At 40.2% G+C, this 21,157-nt stretch overlaps 1 long non-coding RNA gene across 1 annotated transcript in view; it reads left to right on the top strand.

The window, feature by feature from the left end:
- The first annotated feature begins 311 nt into the window (after positions 1 to 311).
- Positions 312 to 21,157, top strand: part of LOC126094553 (uncharacterized) — a 50,904-nt gene continuing 30,058 nt past the window's right edge. Inside the window, exon 1 of the long non-coding RNA XR_007521847.1 lies at positions 312 to 430. This is a non-coding gene — a long non-coding RNA (uncharacterized LOC126094553). The remainder of the gene's footprint in view (positions 431 to 21,157) is intronic.

The following is a 21,157-nucleotide window of genomic DNA, read 5'->3' as shown; positions in this document are numbered from 1 at the left end:
CTTACACGTGCTCTGTTTTGCAGGGGACCACAACCGTAACAGTGGTTATTTGGGCGGCTCCCCCACTGGTTCACCAGGTCCTCAACACGGAAGATGGGAACACTTCCAGCAATAATCGCTCTCTGCCCCTGGCCGTCTGGTTACCACTGGACATGTACGCGTCTCCCACATACGAGGCACTCTACCTGATACAGTTCCTGAGCATGATGTCCGTTGATATTGCTGTTGTGTGCACTGACTGTTTCTTCGTTGACCTCATGCTGAGGGTTGCTGCTGAGCTGGAGATTTTGAACGACAACATTTCAGCTTTGCGTAAGTGGAAGACTTCAGCAACATTAAGGAACCAGGACAAACCAAGTGAATGTATCTCAGATCTTGAGATACATCTACAGATTTCGAAGAATGTCAAGCACCATCAGGCAATTCTTAGGTTTGTATAATCCTACATCTACTTGCACTTCTCGATTTTTCTTGAAAACTTTGTCTAGTCATTGGGCTGGGGCTCAAGCATCAACAGCAATAAATGGAGTGGAAATTCAGAGGTCACCATACAACGTCGTTCGAACACATTTGAAGAATATGACGAGCACTCCTTTAAATTGTTGTCTTGCACTCTTATTGGTCTAGAAATAAATTTTAAGTGAAAGTAGCCTCTCGTTCGACCCTGTGGGTCGATGTCAATATTGTAGGTAGTTATCAGTAGTAAGGCAAACGACTCTATTGTGGTGCTCCCTATTGATATACTGAATGCTGGATGTGTTATAACAGTAGAGAAATAGAATTTCTAAAATGCAGGATAGACGGGCACAAAACTGGACGCGAAACACAAGAAAAGTAAACTGAAGGGTCGACACGTACTTCAGGTTCTTCGTCTGTTGACTACTAATGTCAGTAGCAGCGAGTGGGGAAATGTCCTGGCGTAGTTAATGATAGTATGGAGTTTAAAATGGTTAACTCTTATCTGCATCATAATCAGAGGATTATTCTTCTTACAAACGAAACCGAACTGATGCAATCGACAACTGTAAGGATTTAGACCCTCATAAGACAAGCAAATATTGGCACAAAGAGTGATAAAAAATTCGTGAATGGGATTCAGAATCAGATGGCTAATGGACTATAGGATATACTGTATAATTCGCAGAACATTTGAAAAAAGAGATTATAAAATTTATTAATCATAATCAAAATAGAGTAGCAGCGAATTATTTTTTGGGTTATCATTCTTCTGACTGTTTTGATGCAGCCATCCGCGATTTCCTCTCCCTTGCCAACCTCTTCATCTCAGAGTAGCATTTACAACCTACGTCCTCAATTATTTGCTCAGTGTATTCCAGTCTTCCTCTTCAGTTTTCACCCTCTACATCTCCCTGAAGTAACATGAATATTCTTCCCTGAGGTCTTAATAGATGTCCTATCAGCCTATCCCTTCTTATTGTCAGTGTTTTCCATATATTCATTTCCTCGCCGATTCTTCGGAGAAGCTCCACATTCCTTACCTTACCAGTCAACCTAATTTTCATCATTCTTCTGTAGCATCTCATCCCAAACGTTCCAGTTCTTTTCTGTGCCAGTTTTCCAACTGTCCATGTTCCACTACCATTCAATGCTGTCCTCCAAATGTACATTCTCATGAATTTCTTCCTCAAATTAAGGCCTATGTTTGATACTAGTAGACGTCCCTTGGCCAGGAAAGCCTTTTTTGCCATTGCTAGTCTGCTTTTGATGTTGTTCTTGCTCCGTTCATTACAGGTTATTTCGATGCCTATGTGGCAGAATTCCTTAACTTCGTCTACTTCGTGATCCTCAAATGTTATATTACGTTTCCTGCTGATCTCGTTACTTCTCACTACTTTCGTCTTTCTTCCATTTACTCTAGATCCATTTTCTGCACTCAGACTGTTCATTCCAATAGATACTGTAATCCAGATTCTCTTTCAATAAGGATACTAGTGAAATTTGATATTCTTCCCCCTTGAATTTTTATCCCACTTTTGTACCTTACTTTTATTTTCGTCATTGCTTTTTCGATGTACAGACTGAACAGTGGGACGAAGACTAGATCCCATACACCCTTCCTAGTTCAAGCACTTATTTCTTGGTCTTCCAGTATTAGTAAGTGTGCGTATTGTATATTACACGCCTTTTCGTGCAACTTATCCGTGTTTTCCTCAGCATTTCGAAGATCTTGGGCCATCCGACATAGTCGAACGCTTTTTCCAGGTCGACAAATCCTATGCACATGTCTTAATTTTTCTTTAGTCTTGCTTCCATTATCAGTCTTAGCGGTAAAACTGCCTCTTTCGTGCCTTTACCTTTCCTACAGCAAATTTGATCGTCATCCAAAACATCCTCAGTTTTCTTTTCCATTCTTCTATATGGTATTGTTGTCAGAAACGTGGAAGAATGAGCTATTACGTGTCGGATCTTGCTATCTTGGAGATTGTGTGGATGGTATTTTTCCAAAAATCTGATGGTATATCACCAGTACTATACACTCTACACGCCAACGTGAATAGTCGTCCTGTGGCCACTTACTCCCATGACTTTAGAAATTCCGATGGAATGTTGCTTATCCATTTTACCTTATTTGTCCTTAAGTCCTCCAAAGCACTTTTAAATTCTGATTTTAATACTGAATCTCCTGTATGTTTCCTATCGACCACTTTCTTCTACATCACATCCTCAGACAGGTCTTCCCCATCACAGAGGTCTTCTATGTACTCGTTCTATATATCCGCTCTTTCCTTTGCATTTAACAGTGGAATTCCCACTTCAGTCTTAATGTTATCACCATTGCTTTTAATGTCACAAAAAGTTATTTTGACTTTCCTATATACTGAGTTAGTCCTTCCGATATTCTTTTCTTTTTCTGTTTGTTCACATTTTTCATGCAGCCATTAGCCGTAGCCTCCCTGCATTTCCTATTTATTCCATTACTAAACAAATTGTATTTCTGTATTCCTGAATTTACCTCCACAATTTTGTACTTCTTTCTTTTGTCGATAAACATCATTATGTCGTCTGTCATCAATGGTTTCATAGCAGTTTCCCTCCTTGTGCCTACGTTTATTTTTCCAACAACTGTGAATGCTCTTTCTTAAAGATGTTCATTCCTCTTTAACTGAACTGCCTCCTGAATTATTCATTAACACAGTACCTATAACCTGAGAGAACTTCAAGTGCATCTCTTCACTCTTTAGTACTTCCGTATCCCACTTCTTTCCGCATTGATTCTTCCTGATAGTCTCCTCCAGTTCTACTACTACGAGGGGTTTTTAATAACTAATGCAACAAACATTTCTTTTTGCTCGACCAACCTCCGTTGAAAATATGGTGAATTTGTTGCGGGACACTTCGGAATATTGCAGCTTCAGCCTGTATAATTCCATGAAGTTCCCAAATGTGGTGGCACTATACGAAGGCTTCAAAATGGCGTCTGCAACGGAGGTGTGCTCTACATCTACATCTACATCTACATCCATACTGCGCAAGCCACCTGACGGTGTGTGGCAGAGAGTACTTTGAGTACCTCTATCGGTTCTCCCTTCTATTCCAGTCTAGTGCGGAATTTTTTTCCAATGGAGAGATTATCGTGACACTTTTTCAGTCATAGGCCACATGTCCTGTGGATACACATGATGTATCTTTAATGCAGTGGTTTCCATTGCCTTCTGCATCTTCATGCTGTTGACCATAGCTGATTTTCCGCCTTTTAAGGGCAGATACACACCCGAAAGACAGAGAGTGCCGTGAACCTCCGTCTGCTCCTCTGCTCTCACCGACAAGGCCGCTGGCAGAATGAAGATCCCTTCTTACGCCGGAAGCTATTGCCCGCCATCGCTGATGATTCTTATTCAAAATTTAAGCAGTTGCAACTCGTTTTGATTATTAGTCAAACACGCTACCTCTTGACAAAGGGTGCAGCTTGAGCAGCAGATGACTGTATCGGCAGTTAGTAACGAACGATGGACCATACAGTTTAAGACAGGTGTTCCTCCTTATCATCCTGGCTTAAAAAAATTTAATGATTATTTTTACCAGAAATAAATTTTCATTCTCCTATTAAAGGGGGCTTTCTGGTAGTTCAAATCTTTGTATGGACACGGAACTGAAACTCTGTAACTTTCCTACTGCAGACAATGTGCGGTGACACGGATCGAAACGGAATTTCGGAATTCTTGAGATGTTCAGGTCAGGAGGATGAAGTTTTATACTATCTATTATTTGATTTATTTTACATCGCTATGTAATACCGCGTATACAAAATATTTTTTCGTTAATACTTTTCCCCTGAGTAATATTATGTTTTTTGTTTCTTCTCTGCGATTTTGACCATCTGCAGATACTTTCGGAACGAGATAAGGCAGAGCGTAGCTTTATAGCTTCCCCTCATTATTACGCCAGAATTTTTCGAAAAATGAGAATACATTTACACGTCGTTTTGCTAAAAGTCGAAAAAAGTGGTGTTCATTTTCGCATCAGGAATGACGTTTCAATTTATTACTTCCTTACTACTAACTGTATTCGTGACGCATTTTGCCGACAATGCTAACATATGCCAGTGCATGTACCTACAAAATTATATTACTTTACAACATAATTCGGGATATATGACGTCATAAATATTGAGATGCATGAGAAAATGCTGCATTGTGTATGACGTTTAAATTTATCATTACTGAGTCGCTAAACCCATTTTGATTAAATTTTGTAATGAGATAGCCTGACATTTTCGGAAGAACAGAGGGTACTTTAGAAAATATGTAGTACAAAATAATCATTAACTTGGAGAAGATTATGCGTAATAGGAAAAGATACTTAATTTGCTCTTAGATACAGCTATTTACTCTTTGACTTTTGAACTACCATATTTGTGAAAATGGTGTCACTGATTGCCTTGTGCTACGTCATATGGCTCAATGTAATGAAGTAGTAATTATAATGCCTATACAATCTTCTCTGTGTTTAATACTAATTGAAACACTATTTGTTGCATAACGTACATATTGTGTAGGTACTATGAGCTGTGACGGTACTAAACCCAGATAGATCTCCATAAACTTCGAGAGGAGGCGCGGCTCTGCCTGCACGGTTTGATGTGGGTTGAATGATAGATGTAGCTACGCGAGCGCGAATTTGACAGTAAAAGAATGGTGGGAGCAGGCCACATGGGGGCTTTGAAGTTACACCGCTCATCGTCGACGCTCTGCTTTTGCTGTTTGGTCGTTTTGGAAGTATGAAAAACCCTGGTGTCCGGCAGATGTTCAGAATGCTCTGCAAACACGTTGTCAGCATTTCCCGTCCCCGCCGGCCGTTGGAGCAAAGAATGGTTGAAAAGGCTGCCATGACTGGCTAGAGAGACCAGCTAAAATGCCGAATATAAGATATCTCAATAAAAAATTAACCCATTAGGATGCTAGAAAGCTACCGTTACAAGTAAAAAGGCCAAGTTATGGTGAGTGCGGAGATTTAGTCGCGCACTCGTGCGATGTATAGTTTCAAAGTTATTTTATGTTAAATATTTTGTGTACGATATAAAGTTTAAAAATTAACCTGACGAAAACCTTGCTAATTTTTGTAAACAAGGTGTGTATGAATCGGTCTCGCAGAGATCTATCACAGCGCTAAAGCAAAATTGTTATAAACATTACCAGTCTTGAAATAAAGTCTGGGATGTGTATTCCGAACGGGTAAATAGTGAACTTTAGCCATAAGATTAGATAACATGTTGAAAGTAATGTAAAATAAATATAGTTAGGGAAGTATCAGTATGCTTAGTGTTAATTGCTTACAACTTTATATTGTTATATTGTCATTGACAGATATAAACGATAATATGTCAACATAAACTTTTTCCAAAACAGAATTAGAATTTATGAGATAACCAGTGACTGTAATGAAAAACTAAAGGCAGAAATGAAAATCTGAGAGAAATAGCATATAAGTTCATGTGTAAACATATTGATAGCGATATATTTATAGTTTTATATGTTCTGAGTCATGTTACAATTTGAGGATATAAATATCTGGCAGCTACCTTGGTTCGCACAGTCTGATTTTAGTGCCCTAGGAGGCGAGTAGTCTGATTCTGGCAGCATTAGAATGCAGTCGTCGTGGTGAATTTTGTATGCAGGGCTTCGCGAAAGTGTTGAAATTTTCTTAAAGGTGTCCAAACGTGGATCTGTAAAATTTACTCGTGTGTCGCTAGCAAACAGTTAGAAATATTTTTGAACTGTGAACTTCGAAAACTTTTCGTCAGGAAACGACTTCGAATCTTAGCAGATGGTTTTTGAAAGTTGTGATTTTGCCAGTTTGCAACTGAGGAACTTAAACTTAAATTTTAAGCTAACGGAACGTAAAATTGTTGCTAGAATTTTTAGTGCACCTGGGCTTATTTAAGTTCTCACATTGGCGTAATGACATTCAGTTTTGGCAACTCATAAACTGGTTACCGCTAGAAAACGGGAAATAAATCCAATCCTTTTTTATAAACTTTAATCCGTGACTGTAGTTAACTCTCTTTACGCAAATTCCAGCCTGCATTTAATTGGAATTTTATTTGTCTTAATTGACGATTTTGGGGTGAATGTGACAAGTGATTGGTCGGCCGTTAGACATAAACACAACTCAGTTATATAACAAAATCCAACCATTTACTGTAGTCCTTGGTAGACTGCTACTAACTGGAACACTGATTCATTGATAATCTGCGGACTAGTTCTGGGGCCCCCGTACCAGTACAGTTACTTTTTTGGACATAAACTTCTAAGAGACAGTTTCAGTTCATTTATTATTATTATTATTATTTGTAAGTTGGCGTGCACCTTAATTGGACATTGAAGTCACAGCATACCATCCAGTATTTGAAGACCAGAGCACTTAGCGATCTGCAACGAACTTTATACAGAATTTCGACCCCTACGAAACATTTTATCGCTTATAAATCTTACAAAATTATGGAAGGGAGAAAACTTTTTCACTTAGTAGATTTTCGCTGTTCAAGCAATGAAACTGTCGTATCAGAAATGAAGTCTGACGTTCAAAGTTTATTACTTCTTTGCTGCTAACTCTGCAACACATTTTGCAAATAGTTTCCACATATCCCGCTAAATGTACCTGTAAAATCATATCATCGTACGAGACAGAGAGACAGGGGGAACAGCTGAAGGTGAAGAGGTAGAGGCGGCGGGGAAGAGGAGATGAATACAGAAAGGAAAGAGGAGATGAACAAAGAGAGGTGTAGGAGGAGTTTGAAGCAGAGAGGGGCGAGTAGCAGATTGTCAGAGAGAGGGGTGGGAGGAGATGAACAGAGAACGAGGGGAGAGGAATGCGGAGGTGACAGAGAGAGGGTGGAGAAGGAGGCAGAGGGAGACAGAAGAGATGGACAGATATAGGTGGACGGAGGAAATTGACTACTAGAACTGAAATAAATACAACGCTGGCTACTCAGCTAGCACAACATAGTGTTTAATATAAAAAAATAAACACAAGTGCTGCGAAATTTTTTTCTGTCTATTTGAAAAACTCCTCCACCTGTTTGTACCCCTCATCTCTCTACTACTCCTAGAAGTTTATAAAATGGAATTTCCAAAAACACTGTAGAAAGTTTGGTGGGAATGACTCTGATGAGTGCTTGGCGGTTTAATTCTGTGTCTGAGTTGTTAGGAGCTCATGGAAAATGCTCTTGCGCCTTTTTCTGCTGCTCTTCTGTCTTTTTATAACGCTCGTCGTTTTTCTAGTTCTGATGCTTATTTTGCCAGGCCATTTCATTTAAAAAAAAACTGGAGATGATAAGATGGCAATTATGGAGTTATTAGTGCAGTATCTGTAACCATTTGAATCACTTCCTCACATTCAGTGGCTATAGAGTAACCCTCGGTGTCTTGTTCTCACGTTTAATGCCTACAGAGGTTTACGTTGCCCGTGGCATCATCTCATTCTCCCCATATGACGACTCAACTCTGAATTATTTATATTAATCTACATGATATCTGATTCAGTATCCACTGATACTGCCAACGGCCTTGCCGCAGTGGTAATACCGGTTCTTGTCGGATCACTGTAATTAAGTGCTGTCGGGATGCGTTAGCACTTGGATGGGTGACCATCCGGTCTGCCGAGCGCTCTTGAAAAGCGGGATGCACTCAGCCCTTGTGATGCAAACTGAGGAGCTACTTCATTGAGAAGTAGCGGCTCCGGTCTCAGAAACTAACACAGGGCCGCTAGAGCGGTGTGCTGACCACATCCAGTGACGCCTGTGGGCAGAGGATGACACGGCGGCCGGTAGGTACCGTTGGGCCTTCCAAGGCCTGTTCCGACGGAGTTTAGTTTAGTATCCATTGATACTGATCCTTGCAAATTCCTTCGATACTTTGCGAACTGTTCTGTTGGACTTCCACAACAAATTCATTCTCTGCAGTTACGGATAGACTAGCTACTTCCCTATGAGTTTCGCTTATTTCTTCCAAACTATATATATGAACACGGGTTAAGCTTGGCACATCCTCACAGTGATATGAGTACAACACTCCCTCCTTATTATGAAGTTTTTAAATTAGTCATACAACGAAAAACAATGGAAACCTTCTAAAAACAGAAACACATCTGATTGTTTCCCTAAAGGTGCAACGTCGAAACTCAGGATCAGGGTGACCCAACTTACTTTCTTCCTTCTTGCTATAAGAGAGGACAGATTAGTACGAAAAACGCAACATACGCCTAAATTACTTGCTTAAAGTTTATTTTTATGATGATGTCCGCATATACTCTTATCGTCAAAGACATAACCAGTGATCAAATATACCAACTGAAGGCAACAAATTCTTATTTATTTACCTTTAAAAATGACTACGAAAATCAGAGGATCACAAGGGATCGGAAAAATCCAGGTCGAAGGTTAATGTAGAAAGTGACTCTGTAAGTCACAGCATTTCAGAATTTCGAAAATTTATCCCGTCCAGGATAAATTCCTATGCGGGGTATTAGTCGAGCTATTTAGCACACCTCTGATATGCTACAGATTCTATCCCCGATGATCTACAAGATGGAAAGCTCCCCATAAGATCACGCAGAATAAAAGAGAACAAGGTCATGTAGTGGATATGGCTTATTAAGCGAAAATTATTAGGGGTGAACAATATAGCATGAAAATAAGGCTGCCGCACCCTATACAGCCACATAAATAACGGGATCCATAAAACTACAAATGGAGACTAATGGCCACTATAACAATCTGGTTTACTGACAAAAGACATCAAAAATAATTTGTACACCAAATCAAGAATATAGGCTGTCAGTAAATAGACAAAGGTCTGCAAATACTAACAATAGCCTTGGCCTCAGGTGGATACAGGAAATAAACAATACAAAACTGCGTCCCGAATACCGTCAATGATTGCTGAAAAGAATATAATTTATGGGAATGTGCCGTAATGTATGAACAAGCACCAGTAACTTCGCCCAAGTGCATGGTGGGTGCAGCTAGCTGGCTGTGAAAGTTAAACCAGCAAAACGATAGCTCCATACAAATCACCGGACTTCGGGGTCTCCTCGTCTCAGTGGCTGCAATGAGAACCCGTACTTACCACTCAAAAGACGTTACCGGGCAGAAGGTATGGCTGTAGTAGCCCGAAATAATCTAAGTTCAGCACAACCTCTGTGTTCTGTTCTAGGTCAGAGACATCTCGAACTCTAAGTTCCAGAATTTGCCTCAATCACTGGAATAAGTGTCTTATGGACGGGCCTAAAGACTTCTCCTAAGGCTGCCACAGACGACACAGAGTTCCAGGGTATGAGATGCTCTTCATGACAGTGATCTTTGGGGAAGTGCGTCACTGACTATCCTCTCCGAAAGTTAGCTGGCTCTGCCACTGTCAGAATCTCTCCACTCATTTGAGGAGTTACGTCTAATAATGAATCATTAAACAAACTTAACAGTTTTGTAGTCTTGCAAATTTTGTCGTTGTTAAACAGTGAACCAGTGAGGAATATTGGTCTCTTGGCGTTGGGAAGAACACAGAGAGCCGCGCTAGATTAGCCGAGCGGTCTATGGCGCTGAAGTCATAGACTGTGCAGCTGGTCCCGGCGGAGGTTCGAGTCCTCCCTCGGGCATGGGTGTGTGTGTTTGTCCTTAGGATAATTTAGGTTAAGTAGTGTGTAAGCTTAGGGACTGATGACCTTAGCAGTTAAGTCCCATAAGATTTCACACACATTTGAACAAGAATACAGAGTATCTGTCCCACTAGATGACAGGTTTTTCAGTCATGGCCAATGTGAAGGTTTCCATGTAGGTACAGAAACTCTCCCCCGCTACCTAAATAATTGCTATGAATCAACCCCTTATTAAAATCTTGACTGTGTTAAACAGGATTCCTTTCCGTGCACAATGCAGTTTTATGGCACACGTGACATCATCGGTCTGCCATTCCCTTATGTGAAACTTCCATTTCGCAGTTCAGCTAAAACCCCAAGGCTGCAGTAATTACAAAACACCATCACCTTATCCAGAAGAAACCAGATGTAAAATTAATGACAGTAGCAATCATTGCCATTATCATTGTAATTACTATGCTAACTGTTGTAGTACTGCAATAGCGATCTGACTTGATTTTCTATTGAGATCTGCACACTTAATTAATAAATTCATGTTATAAATTTTGGAAAAAGCAGCCATATATCACTAGGTACCGCCGTTTCGGCATACTTGTCCATGCAGACACCTGGGAGGCAGTAAGGCGTCGTCGTTGGGACGTTAGGTCCTAAAACTTTATATAGTTTCAGTAGGAGAGCAAAAGGGGCAGGATAATACGACATGTGTTAAGACATCAGGGACTAACTTCCATGGTACTACATGGAGCTGTAGAGGGTACAAACTGTAGAGGAACACGGAGATTGTAATACATCCAGAAAATAATTGAATAAGAAGGTTGCAAGACCTACTCTGACATGCAAAGATTGCGAACTATTTGCCATGGGAAGATTTAATGGACATGGAGTATCTCCCTCCACATCTAGCGTAATTCATTCCTCAGTCCTCATCATGTTGCGACTGTCAGTTACTGTTGGAGCATCAGCAATCACCAGTCCAAGTGTCGCCCATGATCTCCTGGTGGAGAACACCTAGGTGGATTCCCTAATAAATATCCCTGTCAACGAACGTTCTTTGAATTTACTACTCTGACACTGGCTTGGGTATTTTTGGCTGTACGTGGGTTTTAAAGGGAGGAGGGATTTGGGATCCCCACTAGACCCATATGCGCCAGTTAGGGAACTGTTGGTGGTCGAGAGTCGGAGCAATCTACTGCTCCACCATAAGTGGCGTGAGTATCGCAATGTCTCTGGAGTCAGTTCAACCACACGGACTCTGAATTGAGTCACGTTGGCATGAGACCGGATCTTGTTTACTCAGCCTACGCTCACTTTTATGTGTTAAATTTTTCACATTGTAGTGTTCTTACAGTTTCCGTGACTGTCTCGGACTGTGCCTCCGGACACTCTGTTTGCTGGTTTGGTTGATAGCCGGCGTTTTTAGCGAGCACCGTGAACAGGTACCCAATGCCGATTCCGACGATTTTCGTGCGTGCGATCGTTTCGCTGTGCAAGGTTATAACCCACCCTGTTTCTGAAATTTTCCGCAAGATGTACACAAGAGCTTCTGTTAAGTTTGGGAAATAGGACACAAGTACTGGCAGAGACGTAATTATGAGGATGAGTGGAGGATCGTTTCAGGTTTGCTCAGTCATTCCGTTCGCGGACCTCGTCTAACCACTGGTTGTACACAGAAAATTTCTAGTTGATGCCACGGGCACTAACAAAAAAAATAATAATAATAAAAATAAAAAAATAAAAAAAGGGAGAAAATGGACTTAGGCAAGTTATTTGTAAGCCCATCCCATATGAAATTTATGAATGGTTTTTGAAAAGATGACAAATAACAGGAAAAAATCTATGTAATTCAGATTGACGCTTCTCAGAATAGCGTTCTTGTAAAAAAAAATCGTTTTGCAGTGTCCGAGAAAATAAGCAAACGTTACTATAGTGAGGACAAATTCAATTCTATTGGTGAAGCAGAGTACTCAGATTTAAATCAGACGTGACAAGTAGGTTGCGACTATAACAACAAAAAGAAGACAGAAACATATACAATGATACAGCTGTCGTGAAAATGAAACGCTACAGACATAAATGTCCACAGGCTAAGTCCCGCATTATGCATTCTCGATGTGTACAGCCCCATCACAAATTATGGCAACACTTTCGCCCCATTAACGCCCATGTTTGCATATAGGAGCTAAATAGTATCATGCGAGCGATACGTAATATACACAATATTGGAAATTAATACCAAGTAAACATTGTACAAGGTAGTATAGGATGTCCAAATCAGTCACGAAACATGTAGTAATCTAACATGCAGCGCTAGATGTGGTACAAAGGAGTTGGCATCATCGTTGTACATACAGGGTGTTACAAATAAGTACGGCCAAACTTTCAGGAAACATTCCTCACACACAAATAAATAAAAGATGTTATGTGGACATGTGTTCGGAAACGCTTAATTTCCATGTTAGAGCTCATTTTAGTTAGTCCACCTACGCTCAATGGAGCACGTTATCATGATTTCATACGGGATACTCTACCTGTGCTGCTAGAACATGTGCCTTTACAAGTACGACGCAACATGTGATTCATGCACGATGGAGCTCCTGCACATTTCAGTCGAAGTGTTCGTACGCTTCTCAACAACAGATTCGGTGACCGATGGATTGGTGGAGGCGGTCCAATTCCATGGCCTCCACGCTCTCCTGACCTCAACCCTCTTGACTTTCATTCATGGGGGCATTTGAAAGCTCTTGTCTACGCAACCCCGGTTCCAAATGTAGAGACTCTTGTGCTCGTATTGTGGACGGCTGTTATACAATACGCCATTCTCCAGGGCTGCAGCCGGCCGTAGTGGCCGTGCGGTTCTAGGCGCTACAGTCTGGAGCCGAGCGACCGCTACGGTCGCAGGTTCGAATCCTGCCTCGGGCATGGATGTGTGTGATGATCTTAGGTTAGTTAGGTTTAAATAGTTTTAAGTTCTAGGCGATTGATGACCTCAGAAGTTAAGTCGCATAGTGCTCAGAGCCATTTGAATCATTGAACCAGGGCTGCATCAGCGCATCAGGGATTCCATGCGACGGAGGGTGGATGCATGTATCCTCGCTAACGGAGGACATTTTGAACATTTCTTGTAACAAAGTGTTTGAAGTCACGCTGGTACGTTCTGTTGCTGTGTGTTTCCATTCCATGATTAATGTGATTTGAAGAGAAGTATTAAATGAGCTCTAACATGAAAAGTAAGCGTTCCTGGACACATGTCCACATAACATCTTCGCTTTATTTGTGTGTGAGGAATGTTTCCTGAAAGTTTGGCCGTACATTTTTGTAACACCCTGTATAGCTCGTGATACCGGCACGGTAGCTCAGCGCGTTCGGCCAGAGCGTTAGCTGCCCTCTATAGTAAAAAAACTGAGTGAATGGATCAACGATGAGCTTCAACAAGCGGCGTGGGGACGTCCGCCCGGACAATTACAACGACCAATAACGAACAATATGAGATAAAAAAAAGCGTGTTCGGTCAGAGAGCTGGCTTGTCTGTTTTTAAAAAAACGGAGTGAAGGAATCAACAACGAACTTCAACGGATGTCACGTGACGTCCGCTACCACCAAATACAATGAGCAATAACGAACGAAAGTTCGATTCCACCATCTGCCCCATATTGTATTTTTCATGTCTTCGTCAAGGATCGTGTCAAAGGACTTTCTGTGGTCTGTGCCTTGATGAGTAACACACTGATGCATATTATTTGTAGTCTTTAAGAGAACTGTTTGTAACCTCCCCCTCACTTATCGACCTTAATGACAGTGAAAAATTAAACCGCATGTACCTAATGGAAATTTGGGAAAAGCAATCGTCACCGAAGTTAAACTGTCGGTAAAGAGGGAGGAAAGGGTTACATCTAAATGAAAGGAAAAATGCAAATGAAACTGGTGGAAATTAATTTTGAAAAGCGGTAAAGTTAATAAAGAAAGTAAATGTGCGGCCATTACGTTAACAATTAACTAGTGGTAATTAGATATTTGAGATTTGGGGGAAATTACGGTCGCCAGTCCTAAGGACAATTACTATAGTAACAGAAAAAGAAAGGTTATTACACATATAATTAGCACTAGAAGCGTGGCAACTGAAGGTTGACACGTGCAGTGTGAAAACTGAAAGTTTATCAGAAGTAATAAATTTCGCTACACTCTGACTTAATTTAGTAAAAGAATTAATAAAACCGGAAAATCGAAAGTTAATTTAGTGACTGAAGTTAATAGTGAGCTTTCTTTCTGAAGCACATCGAAATTAAGTAAAATACGGTTAGTCTTGGACTACCTCAACAATCATTTCAAAAGCTACTTTAATCTACGCAATTTAGAAATCAGGGATTTAACTTTGAACTTGAATTAAATGATTCTGAACAATTAACAGTAGTAAAATTTAGTACGTACCAAGCTGAGCTGCAGTCACAGGTAAGCTAAAATATGGTAACGAAACTCGCACTCTTAATTTGTGCTTGTGTAATCTAAGTATTGTAGCCAGCCAGCTATGAATACTTTAACTGAACTTTGAAATTAAAGTAGTGAAATGCTATATTATTATTTTAATGCTGGCGTTTGAATTTCAACGACACTCGGGTTCATTCCGGAAAAGGAAGGGACCCTGCTTGGTAATGCAATTGGGACAATGAGCAACAAATGTTCATGCTAAGTTGCTGTAATTATAGTTACGAAAATGGTACAGTTTGAAAAGCTGAGGTCTGCCATACAGTTCTAAGACTTTACGTGCTCCCAGTCTTCCTTGTTGGTTGATTGAAGGTTTGAAGCCGTCGATCGAGGAGTTGGCGAAAGTCACTCATTGTAGGCCGTCGCTGTTGCAGAAGCTGGATGTTGGCGCGCCTTCTTCCCGACACGGTCACCAGACGAAACGGGCTCTTGATGTCCTCCGGCTAATGCTTCCCGTCCGCGACACCATGTCATCGCAAGTCGAGCGCAATTACATGCTGCCAAACCCCGAAAGCGCGGCAACTCGCGGGAGCGTCACACAACACACCTGCTCAACCTCACTACTCCAGCCAGACTCCCTCTGCTCAGCCCGCGCTCCACGCAGCAGAGTTAACACTACCAAAGATCCTACACACTTTGTTTCTTCACACGACCTATCGATGTAATCGTTCGATAGCAGTTTTCCCTAGGCAAGACCCAGCGTAAAAATACAAATAATATTTACGAAACAAACCAATTATACATCGACATAAATGCATATATATATATATATATATATATATATATATATATATATATATATATATATATATATATATACAAACAGTAAAACAATTACAATATACAAAGACACAGAAATATTATATATTCAGGTAACAAAAATAAGGAAAACAAATTTATAGTACAATAAATGGAAATAGGAGGATATGCATTTACGGCGTTACATGTTGTAGTACGAGTTAACAAAAGCTGTATCACAAACCTCACAAAATTTTAAACAAAATTCATCCAAGTTATTTTAAAGGCATTCATTCTGTAAGAATGATTGAATATTGTTATTTCGAGAGCAAGTAACTTTAGGTCAAACAGATAGTTACAAAATTTTGTGTGAAACTGATAAACTGATATTTCAAATGTAGGATAGAGTAACTAATGGAATAATTAATCAGTTCTTTGGCACAAATAAAACTGCTAATGATATACTTTTTTTCAAATTATGTGCTGAAATTCTTCCCTTTTTATTTGGGAAAACAAAAATTCACTATCATTCTGAATTTTTGAGACAATCAGGTTGAAATTAAGTTGCCGAAGGCAAAACGGGAAGCAGAAGAAATAATAATTAAGATGAAACTTACTGAGAGCGGATAAATGTTTAACAATGTACTCATACATTACATATATGCTCGGAAAAGTAGTTCAACTATTGAGCCTAACATGTCGGAATAAGACGTTTAAATTCTGTCAGGCAATATTTATTAAAATCCAGTTGGACGACGATAACGATCCGAATGTGATAACAGGTATGAGACTGCGTGATATTCTACCTGACACGATAAGAGTAGAAGACCGTTTTCCAACGGAAAGAATGGCATCTTCAAGGAAAATAAAACTATACAGGCGTCAGGTGATGAAATGCACAGCGGTTTGCCCGGCTGCGATTAAAATTGAATTTGAGAAAACGGCCATTTAAGTTCTGATATTACATTGTTTTCAACCAAAAAGATACTATTATTATTGACAAAGATTATGAATGTAGAGGAAAACTCCTTGTCATGGAAGAGTTCTTTAATGTGAGACAGCTAGATTCTGACTAAAGTAAGCGCTAAGCTGTGTTGGCAAGCATTAAAATTCTCACTGAGCGTGGGGTATAGAGAAGTGACGATGAGGTTATTAATGGGATATTATCAGGAATCGATTTTAACAGCGTAGAATTTCAAGATTTTTTCAGTACACTTTAATGTTTGAAGTTGAATAGGTGTTGCAAGAATATTCCTGTGCTTATATTCTTCACTCTTTCATTCGCTGCAATTAACTGTCTTTCAAACCGCGGTGTAACTACGAGACTGGGTATATAGCGCAAGTTAGCTTATTCCTTAGAAGTGATACCATGGATATCCTAACACACGACGGTGTACTATATTAGAATAACTTCACAATTTTGCGATCCAATGTGGACCCACTGGTGATGATCTTGCTGTGCAAATACTTGGTGGACATCATAGCACATTTATGCGATAGACAAAGCAAGACAAAACCGTGCCTCCATCACATATTTGTTACGCCACTCCACGCATAAAATGCAGTCTCTTACGGAATTCATGAGTCCTTTTAAAACGCATTATCCTTCGGAAATAGAAACCTGATGGTCAAATAACCGACGTCAAGTAGTTACCCTTCTTTTTGATTACGAGGTTATTTCGAACAGCGTAGCTGGGAACAGTAACAATAGGGCCTTAACAGGAGTTTTCCGCTGCTACAGGAATATATAAGAGACGATCGAAAAGTTTCCGTTAGAGTGCCACTCTGACCCCTTTCCTATTTGTCGATACTTATATACCTGCAACGGAGCTGCGCTGGATTGCATATACGCTGCAGCAGCGTCTGCAGATGGAATATTTTTGCTCGACACTTATACTTAGAGACAATGACATTGCACTAGGGCAGGGGTTTGACATACAAGATGCGCACAATGGAATAATGTGAGTCAGCATAGTATCCGGCCAGCTCCCAGAATCAGCAAGCCACATCAAGAGTTATCAGAACGTTCTGAAGCTTTTAAGTAGCTAACATCCTCTCTACACAAGGAATGTTTGAAACAATTGAAAGAGAAGGAAGCTGCAGCGGGATCAAAGGGGTTGGAAGTGAAAGATTTGGTCCCGAAAAAGTATAAGAGCAAGCTGCAGGAAACACAGTTTCTAATCATTTGGAGCCAGCTTCAAAGTTAATTAAAGACAATGATTCAGTTGTGCAGTCTGAAGAAGAGGACGCTGAACGCATATTCTACAGTGGTCGTTTCACTGAAGACTAACATAGAGAAATGGGCGCAATGATGGAATGATATCCTTGGGTATACGAAGAATGTTAACTTGAAAAAGAGCTTTAGTATGTCCTGAATGTACTTTCTTTGCGCAATTAACGCAGAAAATGTTGGAGAAGCTTTAAGGAAGAGAATACCTCTGGTATATTCGTGTTTCGCTTCGTGATACCAACAAAAAATAAAATGTAAAAAATACTTTTGCAGATTTCCATAACGTCACACCCTGCCACGACGTAACTGCTCAGATTTGGCCTTCGAGTCAGAAACGTTTAAGCCTTTCGAACAAATAAAAGTTAATTGTGTGGTATATATACAAACCAAGATGTGGTAATTATACGCAATCACAGAAAATGAAGTAGTTACAATAAGAAGGGAACAAATACAGTTGAAAGTGTGCTATAAGTAGAGCGGCAGGCCTCCGTGTGTTGAGTTACCAGTGGTGTGAGTAGGGGATACCGGAGCTCATCGAGACTTACGAACAGTTACGTTTTGTTGACTGTACATACGATCACGTATAGCTACACCCGGATGTAAATCCTTGGTGACATGCGGTGGGCTGCCGCAAACTTGGGCTCTGCGAGGCACAGTAGATCACATAAGAGCAGACTACCCCAGTTGACGAACCACAATTCTACCATAAACACATTTACACGTAACGAAATTCCCACTACCAATATTCCCGACAGTCCCTATCGCAACAGAAAATTCCTTTCCCTAAAAACGTAGGCACCAAGTAGAAAATAAGACAATGTAAATTTAAGAAAAAGTAACGAGATAATTATACAGCCTTCGTTTCAGAAGCTATTATTTTTTAATATTTTATTTTTTTAATCTTCAGATTATGTGCAATGAAATGAAAATGTAAAAGTATGTATAAGGCAAACGTTCTGATCCCATGTTGTACAAGAGCGTATTCTATGGGAAAATAGTTTATTCACGTTACAGAAACTGGTCATGGCGAATGTCGTCCATAAAATGATTACACGATGCGAATACATCGGCAAAATGCGAATGTTTATCAAGAAGTAGAGAATCCCCATTGCCTGTCAACTGGGTTCCCGAAAAGAACCGCAACGATTAAAAATTGCAGCAAAAAATTTTAGCTTTGATTTGAGAAGAGCGGTTAAGAAGGCCGTGAACGTGAATACCGAAAATTTAATTACTGTACTCGTTCCCATGCGTAAAGGACGCGGCACATCTTAGGAACAGAAGCACAGCAGAGCTTCATGAAGATTGTTCCGGGAGACACTCTGTAGAAATTCTGGACGTGTGAGGTGTTACATTTTGCTGCTGTACTTGCCCAAGTCCGTCGGAACGCAAAATGGACATTAATGGATGCAGGGGATCATAGGAGGATGCTTACGTCCGTTTCACCTGTCAGAGTCGTATCTAGACCATCATCACTCCAAGCGCCGACGCCCCACACCATTACAGAGCCTCCACCGACTTGAAAGTTCCCTGCTGACATGCAGGGTCCATGGATTCCTGAAGTTGTCTCCATACCAATACATGTTCATATGCTCCATGCAATTTAAAACGAGACTCGTCCGACCAGGCAACATGTTTTCAGTCATGAACAGACCAGCGTCGGTGTTGACGGGCCCAGGCGAAACGTAAGGCTTTGTGTCGTGCTGTCATCAAGAGTACACGAATGGCTTTCGGTTCCGAAAGCCCATATCTATGATGTTCCGTTGAATGGTTTGCACGCTAACACTTGTTGATAACCCAGCATTGAAATATGCACCAATTTGCGGAAGGGTTGCACATCTGTCATGTTGAACGATTCTCTTTAGTCGCTGTTGGTCCCGTCCTTGCAGGATCTTTTTCCGGCCGCAGCGATGTCGGAGATCTGATGTTTTAGCGTATTCCTGATATTCACGGTACACTCGTGAAATAGTCTTCTGGGATAATCCCCACTTCATCGCTACCTCGAATATGCTGTGTCCCATCGCTCGTGCGCCGATTGTACCACCACTTGCAAGCACACTTAAATCTTGATAACCTGCAATTGTAACAGCAGTAACCGATGTAACAACTGCGCCAGACACTTATTGTCCTATATAGGCGTTGCCGGCAGCAGCGCCGTATTCTGCTTGTTTTCATATCTTTGCATGCCTATACCATTCTCTTTAGCACTTCAATGTATTTATCTATTGCACAGTATCGTATTCATTTATAGAATATAAATAGCTATGAATCACAATGCACATAATTTCTAAAACGATAGCTCTGAAAATAAGTGTAAAGTGGAAATTTGAAAATAAAAATCTCCGCAAGCAAGACTGTATTTTTACCTCAAAGCTTACTCTCTTTGCTATACCAGCCGCAACGATGGAATTGAAGAAAATTAAAGTGATTTTGCAGGTAAGCATTCTGCGGCTAATCTTTAGTACTTTTCCTTCTTTCACGATAAGAAAGCATCTCTACCGAAGTCTGTTGTATTTAGTTCATTGAAAGAAATACACGGGGCGTAATACATTTATCTACTAAGTTTCACAATTGTGAGAAGTGTTTCATCTGAAACTTCTTTTTTAGAACTATATGTTCACTGTTGATTAGCGGGTTTTCAGTTGTCGTTGGTCAAGAAAAGCACATTTACGCTTATCCGTCTGAGATTTTACTGAAATTTAATATCATTACTTCTTTCTATAGATGGAAGTTTGAAGGCTTGTTTCTATGATTTTATTTGAATGGTATGTGTTATCTCTCGGGCACAACATCGAATTTCATATTGATTCAGTTCGTGAGTTTATGAACTCCTAAACACTGAGGTAAAAACAGTACTTCCCGTTAACATTAACTTATGAATTTTTTCCTGCATTGGTTTCATGTTAACTAATCTGCATAAAAATTGTAAATAAAGTCCACAAAATCTGAAAAAATGCTATAATCCTTGGCAATCTCCTGACGGTTAAACGTAAAGAGATGCAGTGTTTGATTAACTCGATGGCAGGCCGGAAATTTGACGATTTCCATTTATTCCTCAGATTTGTATTTCATGTTTGCCATAACTTATTTCCCACAAATTTTCAATAAGTTCTCAGTAGAATAATGTTTCAAAGAATTTCGGAAGAATAACGATGTACCAAAAAACTATTATTTTCAAATCTTTTGCAGCTGCTGTTTATTATCACTGACTGGTTACAGGCTACACATAGCACTTGCCCTCACAGAATGGTTCTTCCGTATATACTTTTATTCTCACCTACATTTATTCTCACCTAGATTTAGAACGCAGACTTTCCTAGGCTCCCTGTATGACTTTCACTGCTCACTGCATCCGTTAGCGAGACGTTTGGACACTAGATTTTCAGCTCATCGTAATTTTCAATAACACAGAACTGTCTGCACAAAAACATACACCTCCACAGCGTGCCCTAGTTATTTTATTATACTTCTGAAAGCATTATGTGTTCGTTCACTTCTTTTGTGCTTTTTTTTCAGTTACGGCACCTATATTTACGATGTTGACTTTTAGTTCTCTGTGAAATTTTTCTTCGTCTTGTCGTAATCCTCTCACATTCCAAG

The sequence above is a fragment of the Schistocerca cancellata genome, chromosome 8 (assembly GCF_023864275.1).
Source record: "Schistocerca cancellata isolate TAMUIC-IGC-003103 chromosome 8, iqSchCanc2.1, whole genome shotgun sequence".
Classification (NCBI taxonomy): Eukaryota; Metazoa; Arthropoda; class Insecta; order Orthoptera; family Acrididae; genus Schistocerca; species Schistocerca cancellata.
Note: the sequence above shows the minus strand (reverse complement) of the source record. Positions and strands in the feature narration are given on the sequence as shown.